Source organism: Arachis ipaensis, chromosome B1 (assembly GCF_059453495.1).
Source record: "Arachis ipaensis isolate K30076 ecotype BB chromosome B1, ASM5945349v1, whole genome shotgun sequence".
Lineage (NCBI taxonomy): Eukaryota > Viridiplantae > Streptophyta > Magnoliopsida > Fabales > Fabaceae > Arachis > Arachis ipaensis.
The window spans coordinates 82703228-82727285 of NC_142436.1; the positions used below are offsets into that span (position 1 = coordinate 82703228).

General features: G+C 40.9%; 2 non-coding genes across 2 annotated transcripts; one reads left to right on the forward strand and one right to left on the reverse strand.

The window, feature by feature from the left end:
- Nucleotides 1-8062: 8062 nt before the first annotated feature.
- LOC148577246 (small nucleolar RNA R71) lies at nt 8063-8170 on the forward strand. Its single transcript, XR_015903917.1, has one exon. It is a non-coding gene; the product is annotated as a small nucleolar RNA R71 (small nucleolar RNA).
- A 6408-nt stretch (nt 8171-14578) lies between these two features.
- LOC148577247 (small nucleolar RNA R71) lies at nt 14579-14685 on the reverse strand. The gene has a single exon (XR_015904706.1). It is a non-coding gene; the product is annotated as a small nucleolar RNA R71 (small nucleolar RNA).
- Nucleotides 14686-24058: the final 9373 nt, after the last annotated feature.

A 24058-nucleotide genomic window follows, 5' to 3' on the forward strand; every position in this document is an offset into this window, starting at 1 on the left:
GATAAGTGGGCTAAACAAATAATGGCCTCAATCATATGCAAACATATAAATATAATAAACATTAGACATATAGGATGAAACAAAATATAGATTACAATTATAGAGAAGTAAACACACAAAAATAAAATAGTTATGGTTAAATAATGTAACCATTCATAAAGGCTCAAATCTCATAGGTTGTGTGTTCTTTAGCTCAAAAATTATGTTCCAAATACAACTTCAAGCAAATTTAACATAAAAATTTTGATTAAAATTAGTGAAATTTTGTTCCAAAGATAGGGTCTTTGAAGAAACCTATTGTCTTTTCAATCAAGCAGAACATGCATGAAACTAACCTATTACTATGCAATTTATCCTATTCTACAAAAGAAAAATCTAACTAAATATCCTCATTTATTGGTGTTTAGGAAAAAGAAATTACCTCCAGAAGTCAGGTACTGACCGACCTCCCCACACTTAAGGCTTTGCACCATCCTCGGTGCCATCTATCAGGAACAAAGGTGGGTTGGTAGCAGTATCTCCATCGTCGGGGCCGTTGTGGCTCCCTGTGCTGGTAAAGGAAGTGGAGTCCGGGGTGTCTGAGTCCTTGAATTTTCCCATAATCAGCTCCTTGAGATATGTGAATCGGCGCTTGTTAAGGCGCTCTCTCATCTTAGCTTTCTGTTCTTGCCGATCCAACCTTGCAAGTATCTGCTGGAGCAGTTGGTTAGTAGTGGGTGCTTGTGGTGTTGAAGAAGGAATATCTTCAACTGGTTCATTAGGCTGGCTGATAGTGGCTGCTGGAAGTCTTAGGTACTTCCCGTTAGGGACATTCTGATCATCCCGGGGAAGCATGGCTTTGGTGTCCCCAGCTCTGTAGGAGACTCCGGCGACTGAGACAATATCTGAGACCAGGGCGGGGAAAGGTAAGTTGCCCGCAATTTGTATGTGTCCCATGGCATTCTGAATATGTCTTTGTGGGTTCAAAGGTTGGTCTATAAGGATGCACCATAGTAGAACGGCCATGTCCGCAGTGAAGGAGGATTCGTGAGTGCTCGGAAAGACGTAATGGGACATGATCTGTGCCCATACGCGAGCCTCCAAGGTAAGTGCTAAAGCCAAAATTCCCTTAGGGCGGGTACGAAGGTATCCATAGATCCATCGGCTGCCAGGTAGTGCGATGACTCTGAGAACGGCGTCCCAGTCGAATTGGTACAGCTGGCGCTTGAGTGCGGCTTCTTGAAAGGCATCCAATCCTTCTGGAACAGGGGGAAGACCTAGAGCTTTTTGAATGGCCTCTTCTGTAATGGGAACTTACTTCTGATGGACGTAGACAGACTGCAGGGTTGGTAGGTGGAAGTTGGAGTAAAACTCGACTACCCAAGAAAGATTGACCTGCCTTGGATGTCTCTGTAGGAAATCCCATTGTCTTCGTGTAATCTGCGACTCAACAAATGTAGCAATATGGTTTGGGAGGATAAGAAGGTATTCGTTGTTGTAACTCCTTTCTGCCAGGATGGGGAACATCTGCTCACAGTAGCGATTGGGGAATTGCGCAGTGTCCTTTGCTGGGAAGGCTCTTTCTTTATCATCAACTTTTATAATCCTCTTAATTTTCTTTGTTGAGGGCTTAACTGCAGTTGAAGAGGGTTCTGCCACTAATGCTCTTTTCGTTCCTCTTCTTGCTGGTTGTTTGGGAGTGGCTTTCTCCTTTCCTTTCTTGGTGGCCATCCTGAAAAAGGGAAGAGAAAGAAAATTAAATTCAAAGAGATAGAGCAAGGAAGAGAACGGAAAAGGATGGTTATGAATGCACATTTAAAGGTAAATGATGTTAACACATGGCCATGACTACATGTGAAAAGTCATTAATGGAAGATAGCTAGCGCATATGATGACAAGTAAATGCAAGGTGTTTATTGGCATGCTGGCAAAGGCATGAGTAGCATAGATCAAGCATTACTCGTAACAAACCATCACGTTTGTATTGACAATTAATTTCCAATTAATACAATAGTAAAGGGAATTTGTGAAAAGCAAGCATTGAATAGTAGGATAATGTAGAAAAATGCATAATGCCATATGGGCCTTTTCAGAAACACATAGCATGCACGATAATTAAGTTATGGAAAGTATGAAAGTGAACATGCAAGCATCCCTTGAAAAAGTAATATATAATTGTCAAACAAATTTATCACAATCCACAAGCATAGAATGAGAAATAATGACTCACATAAATTTATAACACCAAATAAAAAGGAAAAAGGAAGAAAAAGACAATATGAATAATGAAGGTAAAACGAAGAGAAAAGAAGATCACGTATAAAAATAAGAAGAATAATAGAAAAGTAAGGAGGGAAGGAGAACAGGAAAAACCTTGTTAATGGGGGTGAGAGAGAGAAAGTGTAAAAAAAAAGTGAGAAAGAACGAAGAAGGAAGGAAGGGAGGGAGAAGAAATAAGGAGGGAAAAGAGAAAATAGGATTTGGGGAGAAAAAGATAAGATAATTGGCAAATCAGGAAAACTGTGCGGCGCAAGCGACGCGGTTGCGTGAGGCACGCGGTCGCGCGACTTGCATTGAAACTGATTGACGCGGTCGTATCGGTCACGCGGTCGCGTGGCCCGTTTTATCCTAATGGCGCGAGGGTAGCCTCGCACTCGCACAACTCTCTGTTCAAAATCATATTAGTGCCAAATTTTGGGTGACGCGATCGCGTGGGGCATGCGATCGCGTGAGTGGGCTGGTAAAAGGATATGACGAGGTCCCGTCGCTCACGCGGCCGCGTGGAAAGGATGATGCGCTCAGCACCAATCCAGCACCACTCTAGCACAACTTTCGGTCGTGCACCCTTGTTACGTCGAAATCCAGGTCACGCGGCCGTGTGGGGTACGCGGTCGCGTGGGAGGTCAGAATTCCCATTCGACGCGGACATGTCAGTGACACGGTCGCGTGGGACGATTTGTGCCACGGGCACACCTCCAGCCACGCTCTTGCTTGACTCTCTGTTTGTTTATTATTTTCTCCCATCTCCTTGCGACGCGGACGCGTCAATGATGCGGTCGCATCACGTAACATTTTTTTTAAATAAAAATATGCAGATGCAGATGCACGAAATGTACTAATAAGGAGAAGAGTTATTGAATAAGAAAATAAAAAAATAAGGAAAAGAACGATCATACCATAGTGGGTTGTCTCCCAGCTAGTACTTTGCTTTAACGTCCGTAAGTTGGACGCTCCACTAGCTCAGTCTTTGGCTATGTGGGGATCCTCCAAGAGGAAGATCTCGAGCTCCTTGTTTTTCTTCAGCTGCTCGCCATGGTACAGCTTTAAACGATGTCCATTAACTTTGATAAGTTCAGAGCTTGAAGGATGGCTTAGGTGATAAACTCCATATGGTTCGGCCTTCTCTACTCTGTATGGACCTTCCCATCTTGATCTCAACTTGCCTGGCATGAGCCTCAGTTGAGATTTGTAAAGGAGGACTAAATCCCTAAGTTGGAACTCTTTCCTCCTGATGTGCTGATCATGTACAGCCTTCATCTTCTCCTTGTATAGTCTTGAGTTCTCATAAGCTTCCAGGCGAAGGCTTTCCAATTCTTGCAGTTGTAATCTCCTTTCAGCTTCGGCTTTCTCAATTCCCATGTTGCGCTCCTTTACTGTCCAGAAGGCTTTGTGCTCTACTTCAACAGGTTGATAACAAGCTTTTCCATAAACTAAGCGGAAAGGACTCATCCCAATGGGTGTTTTGTATGCGGTTCTGTACACCCAAAGTGCATCTTGTAGCCTGATGCTCCAGTCTCTTCTATGAGGTTTGACTATCTTCTGCAAGATACGCTTTATTTCTCTATTTGACACCTCGGCTTGCCCATTAGTCTGAGGGTGGTATGCTGTTGCAACCTTATGAATTATCCCATGCTTCTTCATTAATCCAGTTAGTCTCCTGTTACAAAAATGGGTGCCTTGATCGCTCACGATTGCTCGTGGTGATCCAAAGCGACAAATAATATGGTTTCTTATAAAGGAAACAACAGTGTTAGCATCATCAGTGCGGGTAGGAACTACTTCCACCCATTTGGAAACGTAATCTACAGCTAACAATATATATAAATAACCATTAGAATTTGGAAATGGACCCATGAAGTCAATGCCCCAAACATCAAAAATTTCACAGAAAAGCATAAATTGTTGAGGCATCTCATCCTTCCTGGATATATTACCAAATTTCTGGCATGGAAAATAAGATCTACAAAATTCAGTAGCATCTCTACAAAGAGTAGGCCACCATAATCCACAGTCTAAGATTTTTCTAGCAGTCCTTTGAGGGCCAAAATGTCCTCCACTCTCAAATGAGTGACACGCCTCTAAGATGGACTGGAATTCTGATTGAGGCACACACCGTCAAATTACCTGGTCAGCGTCACATCTCCATAAATATGGGTCATCCCATATATAATATTTAGACTCGCTTTTCAGCTTGTCTGTTTGATGCTTAGAAAAGTTCGGAGGGAAGGTGCGGCTAACTAGATAATTAGCTACAGGTGCATACCAAGGGACTATCTCAGATACTTCTTACAGGTTATCAAATGGAAAATTATCAGCTATAGGAGTGGAGTCATCTGTAATACGTTCAAGGTGACTCAAGTGGTCTGCCACTAAATTCTGGTTACCACTCCTGTCCTTAATTTCCAAATCAAATTCTTGTAATAGCAGTATCCAACGTATAAGCCTTAGTTTGGACTCCTTTTTAGCTAATAAATACTTTAGAGCTGCGTGGTCTGAATACACTACTACTTTAGTACCAAGTAATTAGGCTCGGAATTTATCTAGAGCAAAAACAATAGCATGAAGCTCTTTCTCAGTAGTAGTGTAATTCGACTGAGCGGCATCTAAAGTTTTAGACGCGTAGGCAATAACAAAAGGATCCTTACCTTCACGCTGAGCCAGTGCTGCTCCTACGGCATGGTTGGAAGTATCACACATTATTTCAAATGGTTGGCTCCAGTCTGGTCCTCTCACAATTGGAGCTTGAGTCAGGGCGGTTTTCAACTTATCAAATGCTTGTTTGCAATTTTCACTGAACTCGAACTCAATATCTTTCTGCAGTAGCCTGGATAAGGGAAGTGCTACCTTACTGAAGTCCTTAATAAATCTCCTGTAAAAACCTGCATGGCCAAGGAACGAACGGACTTCCCTCACAGAAGAGGGGTAAGGTAAACTAGAAATAACATCCACCTTTGCTGGATCTACAGAAATGCCAGTATTAGACACAACATGTCCTAGTACAATCCCTTGTTTAACCATAAAGTGACATTTTTCAAAATTTAATACAAGGTTTGTACTGACACATCTATCTAATACTCTAGATAATCCATCTAAGCAAAGCCTAAAGGAATCGCCATAAACGCTAAAATCATCCATAAAAACTTCCATGCAGTCCTCAATAAGGTCAGAGAAAAGACTCATCATACACCTCTGAAAAGTAGCTGGTGCATTACACAAGCCAAAGGGCATTCTCTTGTAAGCATAAGTCCCAAAAAGACATGTAAAAGTGGTCTTTTCCTGATCTTCAGGAGCTATATGAATCTGGAAATAACCTGTGTAACCATCTAGAAAACAATAATGTGATTTACCTGACATGCGATCCAGCATTTGATCAATGAATGGAAGAGGATAGTGATCCTTACGGGTGGCTTAGTTGAGACGTCTGTAGTCAATGTAGACCCTCTAGGCGTTCTAAACTCTGGTTTCTATGAGCTCTCCATGCTCATTCTTCACTGTAGTGACTCCAAACTTCTTTGGCACTACTTGTACTAGGCTCACCCATTCACTGTCTGAGATGGGATAGATGATGTCTGCCTCCAGTAGTCTGGTCACTTCCTTTTTGACAACCTCGAGGATAGTGGGGTTCAGTCTTCTCTGGGGTTGATGGACAGGTCTTGCTCCCTCTTCTAAAAATATTCTATGCTCACAGACTTGAGGGTTGATGCCTACTATGTCTGCCAAACTCCAACCAATTGCCTTTTTGTGTCTCCTCAGCACACCAAGTAACTGCTCTTCTTGTTGAGAAGTGAGCTCCCTGGCAATGATAACTGGAAACTTCTGCTTGTCTTCAAGGTAAGCATATTTGAGGTATGGAGGAAGGGGTTTAGCTCTAACTTCTGATCATGGTCAGGCTCTGGGTTGTCTGGAGCTGTAACAATGGCAAAGCACTGTCATTGTCCTCTGAGAATGTCCCCACACTTGGACCTTGTCCTGTGTGCTTCTCTTCAAGTTCCTCCTGATGGACTTCAGCCATGGTTTCATCTATAATGTCACACTTGAGGATAGAGTGATCCTCCGGAGGATGCGTCATAACTCCATTCAGGTTGAAGATCACTATTCAGCCATCTATTTCAAAAGAGTATGTTCCTGAAAAAGCATCTAATTTAAACTTTGAGGTCTTCAAGAATGGCCTTCCGAGTAGGATTGATGATGGCTTGTCTGAGTCATTTTGGGGCATTTCCAGGATATAAAAATCAGTGGGGAACGTGAGTCCCTTAATGCCCACTAATACTTCTTCAGCAACTCCAACCACTGTAATAATGCTTTTATCTGCTAACACAAAACGAGCTGCCGACCTTTTTAAGGGAGGGAGCCTCAAAACATCATATATAGACAAAGGTATTATACTCACACATGCTCCTAAATCACACATGCAGTCAGAAATTATCACACCACCAATAGTACAATTAACTATACAAGGACCTGGGTCACTACACTTTTCAGGTAAACCTCCCATTAAAGCAGATATGGAACTACCTAAAGGAATAGTTTCTAATTCATTAATTTTGTCTTTATGTATACATAAATCTTTTAGAAACTTTGCATACTTAGGTACCTGTTGAATAACATCAAATAGAGGAACAGTTACCTCAACCTTTTTGAATATCTCTACTATTTTTGGATCAGGTTCCAGCTGCTTCTTGGGCATCCTTGCAAGTTGTGGAAATGGAATAGGAGTGGTGTCTTCTGTAGTGTCTGCGCCTTTTGATGCTTCCTCCTGTGGTCGAGCTTCTTCTTTTTCAGCTATGTCCTGTATGTCTTCTTCCTCTTCAACATCTTCTATTTCCACTACCTCTTCAGCTGAGGCGTGTTCTGGTGAGCTTGGCTCCTCCTGGTTCCTCTCCTGCAGTGTGGTTCCGGACCTTAGGGTGATGGCATTAATACCACCCTTGGGATTGGGTAATGGTTGAGAGGGAATTCCACTGGAGCTTAAAGGTTGATTATTGGAGTTATTCATTGAACCAATCTGTGAGACAAGAGCTTGCAAAGTAGCGTTCAGACCATTCAAAGTGGCATTAATGTTATTTTCTATGGTCTGCTGTCTCCGATCAATTGATTGTAGTAAGTCATCATTAGCAGAAGAAGAATGATAGGTAATTTGAGAAGTCTGCTGTTGGGTATTCTGTGGTCCTTGGGATTGCCTCAGGTGAGGTGCTCTGTAAGGCTGGTACTGGTTCTGCTGCCTGTTGTTATTGTTATTCCACCTCTGATTTCCCTGATTATCTCTGCCTCCTCTGTTGTTCTTGTTGTCCCTCCAATTCTGGTTAGAATTTTCCTGCCATCCATGGTTGTAATTGCCACTTTGATTGTACCCTTGGTTGGGGCGGTCATAGAAGTTATGAGTGGCTGCCACTGTGTTGTTTTCCTGCTGGAGCTGCGGACATTCATCAGTATAATGGCTATAATCAGCACAGATTCCGCAAACTCTCTGTGGGACTAACTGTTGGTTTTGCTGTGGTGGAGAAGGTTAAGCTTGCTGAACTTGTTGTTGATTCAATTGCATCTGCTTCAGCAAGTTGGTCATTTCACAGATACTCTAATTTAAAGCAGCAGTCTCTCCGCTAGAGGATACTTCTGCAATGGCTTTTGCACGGCCTTGTTTCTTCCTGTGATTCCTAGTAGATTCAGCTAAGTCGCTGATCAATTGCCATGCCTCATCAGTGGTCTTGTACTTTTTCATAGACCAATTGCTAGCACTTTCCAATGTGGTCTTGTCTTGGGGCCTCATGCCTTGTGTGACGTAACCGAGTAACACTATCTTGTCAATCATATGGTGGGGGCAAGCTTCCAGAAGATTATTGAAGCGCTCCCAGTACTCATAGAGAGTTTCAGAATCATCCTAAACAATCATGGAAATATCTTTCCTCAGTTTATCAGTAACTTCAGCTGGAAAGAACTTTTCCAAGAATTCTCTTCTCACTGTATCCCAGTTGGATACAATTGCTGTTGGTTGAGTGTAGTACCACTCTCTTGCCTTCCCCTCAAGAGAAAACGGGAAAGCTTTCAGAAAAATTGAGTTTCATCTACACCATCACGCCTGACAGTAGAACAGGCTGCTTGAAAATCTCTCAGGTGCTTGATAGGCTCTTGAGCAGGCAAGCCATCAAACTTGGGCATCAAATTGAGCAGTGCGGTCTTTGTTTCAAAGTCTGTAGCCACCACTGGGTGATGCGCTTGAAATGGTTGCATTGTAAAATCAGCTGCTGCCATGTTACCTGCACGTAAAACAACCAAATCAATAGAACGGGGGCTGGTTTCTTTCTCAAGTGACGTTTCAGATCCGCCCTCAGAGAGGACTAACCGACGCCGAGCTTGCCTTATTCGTAAAATGCAAATAAATAAAATCCAATCAATAACTTTAGCACTCTATTGCAACTCCCCGGCAACGGCGCCAAAAACTGATGTGGGCGGAAATTGGCGAGTTAAGAATTGTTATAAGATATGCGTTGCGAGTATAGTCCTCAACCAACCAGAAATCCGCTTATCAATTTAAAAAAGGGTGTCACATAAATTAAAATACTAGGAGTATGAATCCCAGGTCATCTCCCAACGAATTGCAGGAAAGTGTGCTATTTCATTAATCGGATGGTTTTCAAAAGATTTGAGTTGAATGACAGGAAATTAAATCAGAGAATTAATATGATTTAAATAAAAGCCTTGACTGGGAGTAGATTAGTTAGAAGCCCTATTCTTGTTGCAGTACTCTCAAGATTAATTGATAATTAGGGGTTGTTCTGTTTATTTATCCCTTACTAGGTAAGGGAAAGTCAAACAAGTTGAAATGCTGTTTCTATTCACAAGTCCCAGTCCGCTTACTTGGAAGGACTGGCGTTAGTGATTAGAGGGAAATCCAATGATAAACCCAATTATAATTTCTCCTTTGAGCATTCCAACTCAAGGGTTCCTTTCAATCAACTCCCCATCAAGTTAGGGAACTACTCACTCATTGTGAATGTGGAACTCATAACATAGGAAAGGGAATTAAAGAAAGACATGATAAATAAAACTCAAAAGAATCAATTAAAAATAAAAACAACTCTTGTATTAATAAATTCTAAAATAATCCAATAGCAGAATTAAGTAAATTAAAGGACATGGAAGAGTAAAGCCAAGTAAAGAAAACAAACTAGAATGACGAAGTCTTGATGAGGTAGTAACTCTTCTCAAAATCCCAATGCAAAAAGCAATAGAAAATAAGAATCCTAAAAACTATGAATGTGTAGAGAGAAAAAAACCTAGAGGAGAGGAAAAACTAGATCTAAAAACTAAAACTATGCGGAATGAATCTTGTTGTTGGTTTTTGCATGTTCCTTGGCTCTAGTCTGCTTTTCTGGGCCGAAAACTGGGTCAAAATAGGGCCCGAAATCGCCCCCAGCGATTCTGCAGATTATGCAGATTGCGCACGTCACGCGATCGCGTCATTCATGCAGACGCGTTATTCGGCGTTTTGCTTCTCCACGCGGACGCGTCGTCCACGCCTCCGCGTCACTTATGCTATTCCAATCCGCGCGGTCGCGTGAGCCATGCGGCCGCGTCACTTCTCGCTGGTCATCTCCTTAATTTCTTGTGTTCCTTTCATTTTTGCAAGCTTCCTTTCCAATCTCCAACTCATTCGTGCCCTATAAAGCCTGAAACACTTAACACATAGATCACGACATCGCATGGAATAAAGGAGAATTAAAATACATAATTAAAAGTCTCTAGGAAGCAAGTTTTCAATCATGTAATAAATTTAGGAAGGAAATATAAATGCATGCTAATCATATGAATAAGTGGGTAAAGATCATGATAAAACCACACAATTAAACACAATATAAACCATAAAATAGTGGTTTATCAATCCTCAAGGAGGAGCACTGGCCACCATCATTCATGTGGATTCTTTCTCTTTTACTCCTTTTATTTTTTTGTTTTCTGTCTGTCTATTTATCTATTCTCTTGTTCTAGTTGCAGGATCATTTGCATTGATGTCTTAAAAAGTTGTAAAATGTTCCAAATATCTCTCAGCTTGCTTAAATAAAAAAAAATTCATCTGAAAAGAATTGAGAGATGCATGAATTTCAAATTTAAAATAAGATTAGTTTAATTAGTTTGATGTGGTGTCATTTGCTTTTGTGTTCTGAATGTATGAAATAAACAGTGCATATTTGAAGCTGAAACTTTAAAATGTTGGCTCTTGAAAGAATATGGAAAAAGGAAAAATATTATTGATAATCTGAAAAATCTAAAAATTGATTCTTGAAGTAAGAAAAAGTAGCAAAAAGCAAAAGAAAAAGCATATTGCAAAAGGAAAAAATTAATATGCATGCAAAAAAGAAACAAAATGGCAAAAAAGAAAAAAAATTAAAAAGCAGAAAAATCCATTACTGCCCAAAAATTCAAGAAAAGAAGGGCAGATTGAAAAAGCCAGTAACCCTTTAAACCAAAAGGCAAGGGTAAAATGACCCAAGGCTTTGAGCATTAATGGATAGGAGGGCTCAAAGGAATACAAATCCTAGCCTAAGCGACTAAACCAAGCTGTCCCTAACCATGTGATTGTGACGTGAAGGTGTCAAGTGAAAAGCTTGAGATAGAGCGGTTAAAGTCATGGTCCAAAGCAAAAGAGTGTGCTTAAGCACTCTGGACACCTCCATCTCGGGACTCTAGCAAAGCTGAGTCACAATCTGGAAAGGTTCACCCAGTTAAAGTGTATGTGCAATGAATGTATCCGGTGGTAATACTAGAAAACAGAGTGCTTAGGATCACGGCCAAGACTTAGAAAGCTGTGTCCAAAAATCAAAATAAGCTTAACTAGGAGAGCCAATAATATCATCTGGATTCTAAGTTCCTAAAGATGCCAACATCTCTGAGTTTCAACAGATAGTGAGATGCCAAAACTATTCAGAAGCAAAAAGCTACTAAGTCCCGCTCATCTGATTTTAACTAAGCTTCATTTGAAACTTAGAAATTTATTGTATCTTAATTTTCTTTTTATCCTACTGCATTTTTAGTGGCTTGGGGACAAGCGACGGTTTAATTTTGGTGTTATGATGAGCGGATATTTTATACGCTTTTTGGCATCACTTTCATATAGTTTTTAGTAGTTTTTGTTTAGTTTTTATTTAGTCTTTATAGGTTTTAGCATTAAATTCACATTTTTGGATTCTACTATGAGTTTTATATTTTTGGACAATTTCAGGTATTTTCTAGCTGAAATTGAGGAGCTGGAGCAGAAGTCTGATTCAGAGACAGAGAAAGCACTGCAGATGTTGTCCGGATCTGACCTGCCTGCATTCGGAAGAGTTTTTCTGGAGCTACCAAAGTCCAAATAGAGCGCTCTCAACGTCTATGGAAAGCTGACTTCTAGAGCTTTCAATCAAAATATAATATTACATTCTTTGTTTCGGATTAGAAGGCTCAAAATTGGCATCCAACGCCAACTTCTTGCCCCCTTCCAGGCGTCAAGCGCCCAAAGAGTAGATACCAATGTACAAATGCCCAAAGAGGACCCCCTAGCTGGTGTTCCATGCCCCAGAGACCTCATAGGACATGGATCTCATCAAAGCTCAGCCCAAACACTCACCATGTGGGCCCCATTAGTGGATTTTAGCACTGAATAGATTGTTTTACCCTTACTAGTCATTCATTTAGTATTTAAAGGATTATGTTTATGTAATTCAAACCTTTTTAGAGAACAACATACCACCATTCAGCATTATTCACATTTTACATTGTATTTTACATCAGTATGAGTTTCTAAACCTCCTAGGTTGAGGGGAGGAGCCCTGCTGAGTCCTTTGAATTAATACAAGTATTACTGTTTCTCTTCGATCCGTGTTTGATTAATTCAAAGATGTATATTCGATCTTCATCATGGTGAATAGGATGATCTAACAAATTAGCTGATGCCAAGGCATTTTGGCCACCTTTTCTTTATTGTTTTAGGGTAGTTTCATGCATTTTCTTAGGAAATAAGCAAGTTTTGGGTAGAATTTCACTTACATCTTGATTCAAGCAAACATTGTGCACTTTACATGATTTCATGAGAATTATGCATGAATTAAAGACAAATTGGATGATGCATGTCTCATGACTTGGATTAGAACTTTGATGCACTCTACTGCTTGATTTCAGGACAAAGGAAGCAAGGAAGAACCACGTTAACAGCCACGTTAGTCTAACTAACGTGGAAAGGGTGCTAGCTTGCAACGTTAATGAGAAAAGTAATCGCCAATAACGTCCTCGAAGCCATCATAGCCCACGTTAAGAGTCACTTAACTAAGTTAACGTGAACTCTAACGTGGAAGAAGAAAATAAAGCCAACGTTAGTGACACTCACCTTTGTCACTAACGTTGGACCAAGCTCATATTGGCCACGTTAAGAGCCACGTTAACTCAATTAACGTGGACTCTAACGTGGGGAAGCAAAAGAATGGCCAACGTTAGTAACACTCACCTTTGTCACTAACGTTGGACTAAGCCACTTTGAGCCACGTTAGTTGCCACGTTAACTTAGTTAACGTGGACTCTAACGTGGAGGGAGCAAAGAATCGCCAACGTTAGTGACACCCACCTTTGTCATTAACGTTGGAATGAGCCACTATGAGCAACGTTAACTCCCACATTAACTTAGTTAACGTGGAAGCTAACGTGGAGGAAAGAATGATGAGCCAACGTTAGTGACACTCACCTTTGTCACAAACGTTGGAGATGGCTATCATTACCACGTTAGAAGCCACGTTAACCTAGTTAACGTGAACTCTAACGTGGGAAGTAGGGGCATTTTGGAACGTTAGTGACAAAGGTAAGTGTCACTAACATTCTCGAAGATTTGGCAAGCCTACATTAAAGGTCACGTTAGCCACACTAACGTGAACTCTAACGTAGGGGAAGGGAGGACTCTCAACGTTATTGGAAAAGGTAAATCCCAATAACATGTGCGAAGGACCAAGAGGCAATGTTAGTGGTCACGTTGGTGCCACTAACGTTGAAGTTAACGTAGATCATCCCTGGGTTAGGAATGCTAGTGAAAAAGGTGATTGTCACTAACGTTCTCGAACCCACACTTTCACTTAACGTTAATGCCACTAACGTCCTAAGCTAAAGTCCCTGCCTGCTTCACACTTTCCCTCTGCAAGTAAAGCTGAGCCCACTGAAGAGGATAACTGCTTCAAACTCAAGATTCAAAGGCCCATATCCAAGACTTGAAGAACCAACTAGAAGATCAGAAGAGTAGTATATATAGGGGTAGTTTTGAATTAGAAAAAGGAGTTTTGGGAATTTTAGTTAGCCTCTGTAATATTTTACTCTCTCTGCACCTCTAGTTTTACTTTTTATAATGTATTTTCCATCTATGCTTTCATTTCCCAGAGCTATGAACAACTAAACCCCTTTCATTGGGTTAGGGAGCTCTGTTGTAATTTGATGGATCAATAATAGTTTTCATTATCCTTCTTCTCTCTTTTCTCTTGATTTTACTAGAAAGTTTTCAATCTTCATCCAATTGAGTAGTTATCTTGGAAAAGAAGCTATTCATACTTGGATCTCTTCTGAACCTTAGAAGAGGAATGAAGAGATCATGCTAGAATTGCTTTCTCATGTTGGACCAAATTGGGGTTTGGGCGGATATGGTGACATATAATTCTTCCAATACTTTGATTTGGAAATACATGTGGTATAATCAGTGACCACACTTCATCTCTTCTCATGAGAAATTAGACCAAGGAATTGGCTATCGATCTGATTTGAGAGATTGAATTACCAAGGAATTAGAATTCAATCTCTTAAGATTGCCAAGGAGATCAATGAATGCATTACTGAGGAAGAGGAAGAGTACTTTGAACCAGACATGGATGAGAATATGGAAAACCATCATGAAGAAGAGGCTCACAACCATGGCCGAGAAGGTCCAGCACATCAGGCTGGGCAAGAGAGAAGAGTTCTGGGTTCTTACATCAACCTAAACCCAGGAAACTGTGGGAGTAGCATCCAAAGACCAACCATACATGCCAACAACTTTGAACTAATGCCACAGCTCATCACCCTTGTTCAGAACAATTGTTCATTCGGAGGAAGTGTCCAAGAAGACCCCAATCAACATCTAACCACCTTCCTGAGGATATGCGATACTGTGAAGTCTAATGGTGTTCATCCTGACACTTATAGACTACTTCTGTTCCCTTTCTCACTCAAGGACAAAGCATCTAAATGGCTGGAATCCTTTCCAAAGGAGAGTTTAGCAACCTGGGAAGATGTGGTGAACAAATTCTTGGCAAGATTCTATCCTCCTCAACGGATCAACAGGTTGAGAGCTGAGGTACAAACCTTTAGGCAGCAAGATGGTGAGACTCTATATGAAGCATGGGAGAGGTTTAAGGACATGACAAGAAGATGCCCGCCAGATATGTTCAATGAATGGGTGCAGTTGCACATTTTCTATGAAGGTCTTTCATATGAATCAAAGAAGGCAGTAGACCACTCATCCAGGGGATCTCTGAACAAGAAGAAGACCATTGAATAAGCCATAGATGTCATTGAGACTGTAGCAGAGAATGACTACTTCTATGCTTCTTAAATGGGCAACACTAGAGGAGTGATGGAGCTGAACAATGTGGATGTACTGCTAGCTCAAAATAAGATGATTACCAAGCAATTAGCTGACCTCACCAAGAAGATGGAGAGGAATCAAGTAGCAGCAATCACCACTTCAGCAGCAACCCAAGAAGGAGTGAATGAAGAAGCAGAGGGTGATCAGGAACAAGCCAACTACATTGGGAATTCACCTAGGCAGCACCATGACCCATACTCCAAAACATACAATCCTGGTTGGAGAAACCACCCAAACTTTGGGTGGGGAAATCAACAAGACCAAGGCCAAGATCAGAGACGCCATAACCCCAACAACAATACAACTCACCAACACTCCACACAGAGGTCATACCAACACCCACCCAACAACACTTCTCAACATTCATACCAAAGTCAAAATGGCCCTTCTCATCCTTCCAATCTCAACTCTCCATCATCGGAAGATAGACTCTCAAAGATTGAGACCCTACTCGAGAGCATATGTAAAGAGATTCAAGACAGTAAGATGTTCCGAGAAGAGGTGCGATCCAACATGCAGAATCAAGAGGCTGCCATCAAGAAACTTGAGACACAAATTGGCTACCTATTCCAGCAAGCTCCTGGCCATGACCTTTGCAGCAACATTGAGTCAAGGCCAAGGGAGGAGTGTCAAGCTATCACCCTCAGAAGTGGGAAAAAACTAAAGGAAACCCCCCAGAAACTACAAGAAAAGGACTCAAGTAAAAAGGAAGAGGAGCAAAATGAAGTTCGAGTTTCCACTTCGAGTTCGCAAAAAAAGGAAGAAATGTTGAAGCCAGAAGTCCTAAGAGTCCCATACCCTCAGCAATTGAAGAAGAAGGGGGATGACAACTAGTCCTTAAGATTTTTGGAAATCTTTAAGAAACTACAAATCAACATACCCTTTGCTGAAGCAATAGAGCAAATGCCGTTCTACGCCAAGTTTTTAAAGGAGCTAATGACTAAGAAGAGAAGCTGGAAGAGCAACGAGACTGTGATACTAACCGAGGAATGTAGTGCTATCATTCAGCATAAACTACCCTAGAAATTGAAGGATCCTGGGAGCTTCCAGATCCCTTGTATTATAGGGGAAATCACAGTGGAGAAGGCTCTATGTGACTTAGGAGCTAGCATAAATTTGATGTTAATAGCTATGATGAGAAAGATGAAGATTGAGGAGGCTAAGCCAACAAAAATGGCCTTACAACTGGCAGACCGATCGTTCAAATTCCCTCATGGCGTAGTGGAAGTTTTGCTAGTGAAAGTGGGGGATTTTATCTTCCCAGCAGACTTGTAGTGCTAGACATGCAGGAGGAAGCCAAGGCCTCCATCATCCTGGAAAAGCCGTTCTTGGCCACTGCTGGAGCTGTCATTGATGTCCAAAAAGGTGACCTCACCCTGAGATTACACAATGAAAAGATGACATTCAATATGTTCAAGGCCATGAGTTACCCACCAGAACAATGGGGAGAATGTATGAGGTTGGACTCACTGGAAGATGCAATGCAGGAGAGTTTCAAAGAAGAAGAACCTGAAGGGTTAACAGGGGAGGAATCAACGTTTAGTGAAGAGGCTGCAACAGCGGAGATTCATATACAAGGTGCACCAAAAGAAGAGAATGAAAAGTTAGAAGCACCCAAACTTGAACTCAAAGCACTGCCACCCACTCTCAAATATGCATACTTAGGAGAGAATGAAAGTTACTCAGTGATCATAAACTCATCCCTCAGCCAAAACCAAGAGGATGAACTACTCCAAGTGTTGCGAAAGCATAAAGATGCCATAGGATGGATTCTCGCTGACCTGAAAGGAATCAGTTTGGCCATATGCATGAATAAGATACTGTTGGAAGATGATGCCAAACCATCCATTCAATCCCAAAGGAGGCTGAACCCAGTTATGAAGGAAGTGGTACAGAAAGAAGTTATGAAGTTATGGCAGGGAGGGGTAATCTACCCGATCTCAGACAGCCCCTGGGTCAGCCCCGTGCATGTCGTCCTAAAGAAGGGAGGAATCACTGTAGTCCCCAATGAGAAGAACGAACTAACTCCTACAAGGACCGTCACAGGATGGAGGATGTGCATAGACTACAGAAAACTCAATGAAGCTACACGAAAAGATCATTTTCCCCTTCCATTCATGGATCAGATGTTGAAAAGACTTGCAGGACACGCATATTATTTTTTCCTCGATGGTTATTCAGGATATAACCAAATAGTGGTTGATCCCAGAGACCAAGAGAAAACCTCATTCACTTGCCCATATGGAGTGTTTGCCTACAGGCGTATGCCATTTGGGCTATGTAATGCACCTCCAACTTTCCAACGCTGCATGCTTTCTATCTTCTCAGATATGATAGAGAAATTCATTGAAGTATTTATGGATGATTTCTCGGTATTCGGAGATTCCTTTCCTAGTTGCCTAAATCACCTAGCCTTGGTATTGAAAAGGTGCCAAGAGACCAATCTGGTCTTGAACTGGGAGAAATGTCACTTTATGGTGACAGGAGGAATAGTCTTTGGCCATAAGGTTTCTAACCAAGGAATTGAGGTGGACAGAGCTAAAGTGGAACTTATTGAAAAACTGCCTCCACCCAGTGATGTCAAGGCAATTAGGAGTTTTTTAGGGCATGCTGGCTTTTACAGAAGGTTTATTAAAGATTTTTCAAAGATAGCCAAGCCCTTAAGCAATCTCCTTGTATCTGATACACCATTTGTCTTCGATGAAACATGCATGCTAGCGTTCGAAAATTTGAAAAAGAGGTTGTCCTCTGCCCCTATCATTTCCCCACCTGATTGGAACCTACCATTTGAATGATGTGTGATGCATCTGATTTTGCAGTTGGGGCCGTGTTAGGGCAGAGGAGAGATAACTTAGTACATGTGATATACAATACTAGCAAAGTCCTCAATGAAACTCAAAGAAATTATACCACTACTGAAAAGGAGTTGCTGGCAATAGTTTTCGCATTTGACAAGTTTAGATCATACCTCATTGGTGCTAAAGTGATTATTTTCACAGATCACACAGCACTTAAATATTTGTTTGCCAAGCAAGAATCAAAGCCAAGACTAATAAGATGGATCTTATTGTTGCAGGAATTCAATATTGAGATTAGAGATAAGAAAGGAGTGGAGAACAAGGTAGCAGATCACCTATCTAAAGTCTCTCATAATAAAGATGGAACACATGATACAAGTGTAAATGAGCTCTTCCCAGATGAGCAACTGATGACGGTTCACAAAGCACCATGGTTTGCAAACATTGCCAACTTCAAGGTAACTGGGGCTTTACCTCCAGAAATCAACAAACATCAAAAAAGAAAGCTCATTAATGATGCAAAATATTTTGTCTAGGATGAACCATATCTCTTCAAGAAGTGCTCAGATGGAATCCTGAGAAGATGTGTTTCAGAAGAAGAAGGAAGAGAAATCCTATGGAACTGCCATGGCTCGTGCTATGGAGGCCACTTTGGAGGGGAAAGAACTGCCGCAAAGGTGTTACAGAGTGGATTCTTTTGGCCAACCCTTTTCAAAGATGCCAAGGAAGTAGCAAGGAGCTACAATGAGTGCCAAAGAGCTGGAAACCTACCCAAGAGAAATGAGATGCCACAGAATTTCATCTTAGAGCTGAAACTGTTCGACGTATGGGGAATCAATTTCATGGGACCATTCCCAACCTCGTATTCAAACAAGTATATCTTGGTAGCAATGGATTATGTCTCCAAGTGGGTGGAAGCTATTACAGCCCCAACAAATGATAACAAGGTGGTCATGAACTTCCTCAGAAAGAATATTTTTAGCCAGTTCGGAGTCCCACGAGCACTCATGAGTGATGGAGGAAGCCATTTCTGTAACAGACCACTAGAAGCTCTTCTCTTGAGATATAGGGTAAAACATAAGGTTGCCATGCCTTACCACCCCCAAACAAGTGGGCAAACCGAGATATCCAACAGAGAATTGAAAAGGATTTTGGAGAAAACTGTAGGAGCAGCAAGAAAGGACTGGTCGAAGAAGCTAGATGATGCTCTCTTGGCATACAGAACAGCATTCAAAACACCGATCGGGATGTCACCATATCAACTGGTGTATGGGAAAGCTTGTCATTTACCATTGGAGCTGGAACACAAAGCTCTCTAGGCTCTCAAGATACTAAATTTTGACAGCATTGCTGCTGGTGCAAAGAGGATCTTGCAGCTGCAAGAGATGGAGGAGTTTAAATCTCAAGCCTATGAAAATGCCAAGATTTATAAAGAAAAGGCGAAGAGAAGACATGACCTCCATCTGGCACCCAGGAGTTTAGAAAAGGGGCAGCAAGTACTCCTCTACAACTCCAAATTGAGACTGTTCCCAAGAAAACTCAAATCAAGGTGGTCAGGACCCTTTCTTATCACACAGGTATCGCCATATGGACACATAGAAATCATGGATGAGAGTTCGAAGAGGACTTTCACTGTAAACGGACAAAGGCTCAAACACTACATGGGCAACATGGGGGAAAACCTCAAAGTGAAGTACTATCTCAAGTAATGGAGGAATCGTCGAGCTAGCGACGCTAAAAGAGCGCTTTGTTGGGAGGCAACGCAACCTAAGGTAGTTCCCTTTTCATTGTCATTTCAATAAAGATCACAAGTAGTTTCCCCTGTATTGCGAGGAGCTAAAAATAATTCAAGAGTGAAAGTGTAATTCTAAGTTTGGTGTTCCACCAGAGATACTAGTTAGAATCACACTACACTCCAATGGCAAATTGCTAGCTCCAACCAATCAGGGTAACCACTTAGCAGTAGTCTTTAGTTCATAGTTGTCTTGTTAATAACAACACATGATGTTCTCTGCATGTATTGAATCTGTTGTACTAGGCAAGGAACTAAGTTTGGTGTTCACACACCAGATTAAGTTCAGAAATTCACAAGCATACATGCAGGCTAACTATTTCTCAAGTGCTTTGGGAACAAGCAACTTCCAATAACCTTGCAGGAATCTTCTGGAGAAATGATGCACCATCATCCAAGGAAGTGGAGTATAATGCAGAAACTATGGATGATGACAACAAAGAGACAGCTAGAAACCATCACCAGAAGGTTGTATTGTTACTTAATTCCATATACTTGGAATGCTAAAAATTGGAAGTCCGAATGTGCTCTTGATTAATAGTTACTCATTAGTTTAAATCATTAGAATTTAATGCTTGTTTTCATTGCTTTTGTCATATGTGTGCTGTCCAAGATACCTGCTGCATCTTCACCTTGCCTACTTGTATGCTTGTCCTTTTAAGTTAAATAAAAAGAGAATGTATGTTATGAAAAACCAGAGTGGAGTTCATATTGTGGAGTAAGTTCCTAAGTTTATGGTATGGTAATAGATTAGCTAAGTTGGTTCACCAATAAGGTAGGAAGGCAACTATCTGTCCTGAATCATATGCTTGAAACACACCCCATGAGACTAGCTAAATAACAAGATCCTAATAAGAAAAAGGGGAAAAGAAAAATGAAAGTTGGGAAATAAAAGAAAAAGAGTAAGAAATAAGGCTAGGCACCAAGGGCTTGAATCTTGAGGGATGTGTCTGTGGTGCTCTTGTACCAAGGATCTGCTTAGATGAATAAGTTCTTAGGAGTGCTTCATCACTTGGTAACTTGGTAACTTGGGTTAACTAACCGGGGATTATCAACTGAAAATACACTATCAAGAGCAACCTTGCTACAGAACACTTAGTAACCCAAAGAGGTGTTGGACACTGATGAGAGAATTTTTGCGTGGTCTAGAAAATTGCGGATTGGTGCGCAGAAATTGTGATTACACTTTAATTATGTAAAATTCATCGCTCTTTCTTTCCCTGGTAATGGCGCCAAAAACATGATGCCAATACCATGGTTCACAACTTCGCACAACTAACCAGCAAGTGCATTGGGTCGTCCAAGTAATACCTTACGTGAGTAAGGGTCGAATCCCACGGAGATTGTCGGTATGAAGCAAGCTATGGTCACCTTGTAAATCTCAGTCAGGCGGATATAAAATAATAATGGGGTTTTCAAAAATAATAAAATAAAATAGGGATAGAAATACTTATGTAAATCATTGGTGAGAATTTCAGATAAGCGAATAGAGATGCTTTTCGTTCCTCTGAACCTCTGCTTTCCTGATATCTTCATCCAATCAGTCTTACTCCTTTCCATGGCTGGCTTTATGTGATACATCACCATTGTCAATGGCTACTTTCGGTCTTCTCTCGGGAAAATGATCCAAATGCCCTGTCACGGCACGGCTAATCGTCTGGAGGCATCACCCTTGTCAATGGTTTCATCTTATCCTCTCAGTGAAAATGGTCAACGCACCCTGTCACGGCACGGCTATTCATCTGTCAGTTCTCGATCATGCTGGAATAGGATTTACTATCCTTTTGCGTCTGTCACTACGCCCAGCAATCGCGAGTTTGGAGCTCGTCACAGTCATTCATTCATTGAATCCTACTCGGAATACCACAGACAAGGTTTAGACCTTCCGGATTCTCTTGAATGCCGTCATCATTCTAGCTTGCACCACGAAGATTCTGATTAAGAGATCTAAGAGATACTCATTCAGTCGAAGGTAGAACGGAAGTGGTTGTCAGGCACGCGTTCATAGGGAATGATGATGATTGTCACGTTCATCACATTCAGGTTGAAGAGCGAATGAATATCTTAGAAGCGAAATAAGATGAATTGAATAGAAAACAGTAGTACTTTGCATTAATCTTTGAGGAACAACAGAGCTCCACACCTTAATCTATGGAGTGTAGAAACTCTACCGTTGAAAATACATAAGTGATAATGGAGTTCATTGGTCTCGGCCCCAGAGGGGAACCGGAGTAACCAAGACTACTATGATCCGAAGATAAAACTCAGGATGTCAAATACAATAGTGAAATGTCCTATTTATAATAAACTAGCTACTAGGGTTTACAGATGTAAGTAATTGATGCATAAATCCACTTCCAGGGCCCACTTGGGTTGTGCTTGGGCTGAGCTTTGAGTGTTGCACGTGTAGAGGTCCTTCTTGGAGTTGAACGCCAGCTTTTGTGCCAGTTTGGGCGTTCAACTCTGGTTTTGGATCCTTTTCTGGCGCTGGACGCCAGATTTGGGCAGAGAGCTAGCGTTGAACGCCTGTTTGCGTCATCTAAACTTGGCTAAAGTATGGACTATTATACATTGCTGGAAAGCCCTGGATGTCTACTTTCCAACGCAATTGGAATCGCACCATTTAGAGTTCTGTAGCTCTAGAAAATCCACTTTGAGTGCAGGGAGGTCAGAATCCGACAGCATCAACAGTCCTTCTTCAACCTCTGAATCTGATATTTGCTCAAGTCCCTCAATTTCAGCCAGAAAATACTTGAAATCATAGAAAAACACACAAACTCATAGTAAAGTCCAGAAATGTGAATTTAACATAAAAACTAATGAAAACATCCCTAAAAGTAACTAGATCCTACTAAAAACATACTAAAAACAATGCCAAAAAGCGTATAAATTATCCGCTCATCACAACACCAAACTTAAATTGTTGCTTGTCCCCAAGCAACTGAAAATCAAATAGGATAAAAAGAAGAGAATATACTATAAATTCCAAACTATCAATGAAACATAGCTCTAATCAAATGAGCGGGACTTATAGCTTTTTGCCTCCTGAATAGTTTTGGCATCTCACTTTATCCATTGAGGTTCAGAATGATTGGCATCTATAGGAATTCAGAGTTCAGATAGTGTTATTGACTCTCCTAGTTCAGTATGATGATTCTTGAACACAGCTATTTTATGAGTCTTGGCCGTGGCCCTAAGCACTTTGTTTTCCAGTATTACCACTGGATACATAAATGCCACAGGCACATAATTGGGTGAACCTTTTCAGATTGTGACTCAGCTTTGCTAGAGTCCCCAATTAGAGGTGTCCAGGGTTCTTAAGCACACTCTTTTTTTGCTTTAGACCTTGACTTTAACCGCTCAGTCTCAAGTTTTCACTTGACACCTACACGCCACAAGCACATGGTTAGGGACAGCTTGGTTTAGCCGCTTAGACCAGGATTTTATTCCTTTAGGCCCTCCTATCCACTGATGCTCAAAGCCTTGGGATCCTTTTTATTTCCCTTGCCTTTTGGTTTTAAGGGTTATTGGCTCTTTGCTCTTGCCTCTTGGTTTTAAGAGCTTTTTGGCTTTTTCTGCTTGCTTTTTCTTTTTTTTTTCTATTTTTTTCGCCTATTATATATATATATATATATATATATATATATATATATATATATATATATATATATATATATATTTTTTTTTTTTTTTTTGCAAGCTTTGTTCTTTGCTGCTTTTTCTTGCTTCAAGAATCATTTTTATGATTTTTCCGATTATCAAATAACATGTCTCCTAGTCATCATTCTTTCAAGAGCTAACATATTTAACATTCTTAAACAACAACTTCAAAAGACATATGCACTGTTCAAGCATACATTCAGAAAACAAGAAGCATTGTCACCACATCAATATAATTAAGCTAAGTTCAAGGATAAATTCGAAACTCATGTACTTCTTGTTCTTTTGAATTAAAACATTTTTCATTTAAGAGAGGTGATGGATTCATAGGATATTCATAACTTTAAGACAAAGTTACTAACTACTAATGATCATGTAATGAATACACAAACATAGATAAGCACATAACATAGAAAACGAAAACCAGAAGAAATAAGAACAAGGAATGAATCCACCTTAGTGATGGTGGCGTTTCCTTCTTGAGGAACCAATGATGTCCTTGAGCTCTTCTATGTCTCTTCCTTGTGTTTTTTGCTCCTCCCTCTTTGCTTTTTGATCTTCTCTTATTTCATGAAGCATGATGGAGTGCTCTTGATGTTCCACCCTTAGTTGTCCCATTTTGGAACTAAATTCTCCTAGGGAGATGTTGATTTGCTCCCAATAGTTTTGTGGAGGAAAGTGCATTTGAGGCATCTCCGGGATCTCATGGTGATGAGCTTCATACGCCTCTTGAGCTCCATGAATGGGCTCTCTTGCTTGCTCCATCTTTTTCTTAGTGATGGGCTTGTCCTCTTTGATGAGGATATCTCCCTCTATGTCAATCCCAGCCGAATTGCATAGGTGGCAAATGAGGTGACGAAAGGCTAACCTTGCCATAGTGGAGGACTTGTCAGCCACCTTGTAGAGTTCTTGAGGTATAATCTC